At 43.5% G+C, this 4,479-nt stretch overlaps 1 pseudogene; it reads left to right on the plus strand.

The window, feature by feature from the left end:
• Positions 1-476: 476 nt before the first annotated feature.
• Positions 477-4,241, plus strand: LOC119508867 (annotated as a pseudogene).
• The last annotated feature ends 238 nt before the right edge of the window (positions 4,242-4,479 follow it).

Here is a 4,479-nt window from a genome sequence, read left to right on the forward strand (position 1 = left end):
AACCTACAAAGAGTTTTAAAACTTAATGTACCGATTGTGTATGCGTATGTAAGTTTCACCACGGGTTTTGAATATCAGATGTCACCATTTAAAACATGTTTTATTACTTTGTTATGATTAAATTACTACCATTAATTTGCCTTTTCTTTTATTAAGGAAGCAAGATACCTTTTACTTTGTGTTTACTCTTTGTAATTTCTTTTGTAAGAATCCTGTTTATCTTCTAAGGTCTATTTCTCTTCTCCCTTCATCCTGAGAGTCTAAAAGCAAAATCTACTTAGAGGTAAGGAATTCTATAATTTTTGCATTAAATATTTTTTTTAAATTAGAATGTAGGTTGAAGTCTCCAGAGAAGCCACACTTGTTTAAATCTAAATTTCAATATGGGGGTGTTTCTTTTCTTTCTTTTGTATCGCAGTTAATGGAGACTATGTTAAATTTTACTTCATCCTTAGACATGTATCTTAAATAGTAAAATGGAGTACTTTTATACAATTTAATCATGGAATTGAAAATTATTTTTAAGAAATTGACTTCATTCATTCATATACTGTTTTTTACTGAGCATCCACTGTGAATCAGGTCTTGTTAGGTACTGGGACATAATGGTACCTTGCTATCAGGGAACTCTGTGGCCTGGTTCAGGAGAAAGAATAATAAGCAATTATAATAGATATGCTATGGTTGGAGAAACATAATCAGGAAAAGTTCTGTATTGAGCTCCAGAAACTCATAGGAGGCCCACCCAGTGTCCAGGGGAAGCATCTGTTCTGACTTGGGAGTTAGATTTGGCTTCCTGGAAGAAATGATGTTTACCTTGAGTTCTGGATGAGCAGGAGTTACCTGTTTTATCTAAGAGGGCCTTACACATCCCTACTGTCTAGATCTGGTTGTTATTACTATTTTCTGTCTCTCTGGGTGAGCACTAACAGATAGTTTTGCCTTTCTTCAGAAGGAGCATGTAAGCGTCATGGGAAAGAAGCCAGGCAGAAGCCCTGAATGCACAACTCCTCCACCAGGAGGTATGCTTGGCAGCTCAATGTCTTGACTTCTTTCTCCGAAAAGGAAATGCCCACAAAGAGGTTTTCAAACCTCACATCCTGGCCCACAGGGATTTGGTCCAGGAAGTCTGTATTACATTCATGTTCCTGCACATGAGTAGATTATGAGAGGAAGGCAGAGCAACTGTAACAGAGGAAAATGTACTCCGAAGTTGTTATGCTGCTAATCGAGACCAACAGAAAACACGAGGGCACTTTCAAACATTGGGAAGGCCCTTTGCGAGTTCATCTGATGGGTGGCCTCAAATTCTGTGAACATCTCTTCTTGTTCCTTCAATGTCACTATGAACCAAGACTACAGAGCTATATAGATTGGCCCCACAGTGCAGTCCACTTGATTGGCTGTCAGAAAGTAGGGCCCTCATCAGAAGAAGAGACAGTCTGGGCTCAAATGGCCTGCCATCATGGCCTGCTGTACCTGGGAGACTTGTTCCACTATCAGAATGAGTTCCTAGCCCTGGCTGAGAGGTGTTATTACAGTGCTCTGTCAGTGGCCCCACACATGAGAATGCCCTTCAACCAGTTGGGAGCTCTTGCAGGGACCAAGTATCATGATGTTGAAGCCATGTACTTCTACCAGCACTGCCTCCACTTGGAAGTGCTTTTTAAAGGGACATCTTGGAACCTTAAATGGCTGTGTGATCATGCAGGAAAAAGGTATAGTTGCCTGAAAAGGTACCAGGGAAAGAAGCTATCTCCAAGCCAGAGGCAGTGTTGGGACAACAAAAGGCTGTTGGTTGACTTCCTCTACCTTCAGAGCCTCTTGCAGCCTCAGAGGAAGTTGAGAACAACTAGGTTGATAGCCCTGTGACAGTTGGTTCTGGAACACTTTTGTCTCTGTCTTTCTTATCAGCCATGTCCATCTGACCAGAGCCAGGCCACTGCAGAGGGAAAGCCCTCAAGGGGCTACTTGTTTCTCCAAGACCTCCTAATCTTCCACATGGTCATCCTTTGCCTCATGAGGGTGCACACCCTGAGGAAACCAGGCTCAAATAAGCACAGGCTGGCAGTCATCTTCTCCTTAACCCTTTTTCTCCCATCTAATTCAACATGTGAATATCCAAATCCAGGCTGAGCTTCAGGAAAGGAAGCTGACTCCAGAGGCGGGGATCCCCAGTTCTAGAAGCCAGGAGAAAGAGACCAGGGAGTGGCAACAAGACTTTCCAGCCATCCGCCCTGGGCTCTACCCCAGTGAATCCCAGAAAAGCCACAGGCTTATCTTATGTTTCTAGTGAAGGTTACAACTCAGAAGCCAGTTTTCATTCCTGCTGTGACTTAGATGAGACAGATGAAGAGGAAAACACATCCTTAAGCTCACAGGTCCATTCAGAAACAAGCAGTGAAATATCTTATTTAGATACAACTGATGAGGAAAGATGTAGCTCTCTGAATCCAGAAGAATGTGGAAAAGTGGGACAAGATCCAAATACAAAGTTGCCCAGACCAGGGACAACTTAAAGGTATGTAAACCTCCCAATAGTCTCCTAGATCTCCTGAAAACAACTATTTCCACCAGTCTGACAGCCCCAAAAGCTCCAAGTGAAACATGGCTTGCACTTGATTCCTGTCTTCAATCATAGTACTCTGAAGCCTCAGTCTGAGCTGAGCCCTGCTTCCAGCAAAACATCTGACACTGAAGACAGTATGAGCTGCTTCCCTGAGATATAGCTTCTCACCGGCTCCTACATGGGGCAGAATGCCTTTGGCCAGTCTTGCAGCCATCTTCAGACCATTCAGAGGAAACTAAAGATCTTCTCTGCAGAAGGGCTGGTGCCCTCCATCAAGGTGACACTAGGCTGGCTCTGCATCAGCCACAGCCTCCTCACGTCAAGTTGGCAGAGGCCATTTAGTCTGTGGGAACACCTATCTGTGCTGCTGAACCTTCTGCCCTCAGTGGGAGACCTGCAGGAACCAGGCCTTGGCCTGTCCTGCCAGCTCCATGACATGCTCCAGAGCCATAAAGGCCCAAACATCCCCAGGTTCCTGCAATTCCCTGAGGACATGGCCCTGTGCCAGCACTCTCTGCTTCAGGCTTCCCGAGAGAGAGTGGACTTAGAACAGGATGTACCTCCACTCAGTTCCCAAGATGAAGCTGCTTTGTGTATCTGTTTCCTCAGAAGCTTTGGCCACTTTGTAACTATCTCCGTGGATGGGTTCCTGAGGTTCGACTGGGTAGTTTTGTGAGTACCACACTCGAAGGACCAGAAAACTCTTCTCAACAGTTTCCAGAGAGAATGTCAAGGATCAGATTTTCCAAAGACGTTCAATTCTGGTTTCAGTGTGAAGTGAACCAGCTGGAGAAGAACCTATGAGGTCTCCAGAGTCAGTCAGCTTTGGCTCCTTGCTTGTTCCCTGACCCCAGGGCCCTCTGTGAGAATCTTCCAGTTATCCAACAACTTGGTATTAGTGGTAAGATTTTCCTCATCATACCCAAGATTGTGGTTGACATATTGCATATCCTGAAAAGGGAAGACTGCAGGGCCTTGGCAACCATCACCTTCCTAGAGGATGAACCGAAGAGAAACATCCAGTATATCCTATGCCAGTGCTTTGTGTCTAAGAGGTTTGTGAGGCCCAGCATGGCCAGGCAAGACTCTAATGCCTGGGACCTTTATAACATTCTTGACTTCTGCAAAGGTTTGCTGGGCTCTTCCAGGCCAGGAGCACCTGATCCCAGCAACATGTTTACTATCATCACAGGCATCTGTTTGGAAAACCCTCGGAATTTCTCATACCCCTTACAACTGGGAGTGGAAGGCTGTCAGCTGACTTGGTCACTTCTCACTTCTCCTTGCTTCAGCACTTGTGGATTGGATTCAATTTGTTTGTTTCTCTTGTGAACATCTAATATGAAAGGTAGATGATGTGTAAATACATATCTGTATCTACCCACTGTTAAAGTTTTAATATACCAGTTTTGATGGTATATTTTCCTATTTTGTCATCTTGGCTTGACATCATGTTCTCTACGTGAAAAATCTCAAGATTAAACTAACTCTTTGCTTAGCGTTCTTATGGTGAAGCAGCAAGTTAAGGAAGCACTTCCAAGTCCAGATCCAGCTCAGTGGAACTCTAATTTTCTTAGCTCAGATTTGTAGCATGAAACTTTTAATTTTAATGCTGTTCTATTGTGATAGGACCATGCGTATTATCTAAGATAGGCCTCTGACATCTGTGAAAACCCAATAAATAGAAAAATAAAATTCATGATTGTGGTGAATGATTTTACCGTAATTACTAGTCATTTCTTTACCATATTTTATGCTCAGCTCAATCTTTTGCTTTTGTTAAGGATTGTGTTTTGGCAATCCAGTAGCTTATGGAATCACTCTCTCTATCCCCTCTCAATCATGAGAGCAGTGGTCACAAAGAGTGGCAGACTTGATTCTTCTTTTTATTAGAGAGTTGTAGGTTTACA

This window comes from Choloepus didactylus, chromosome 14 (genome assembly GCF_015220235.1).
Source record: "Choloepus didactylus isolate mChoDid1 chromosome 14, mChoDid1.pri, whole genome shotgun sequence".
Lineage (NCBI taxonomy): Eukaryota > Metazoa > Chordata > Mammalia > Pilosa > Megalonychidae > Choloepus > Choloepus didactylus.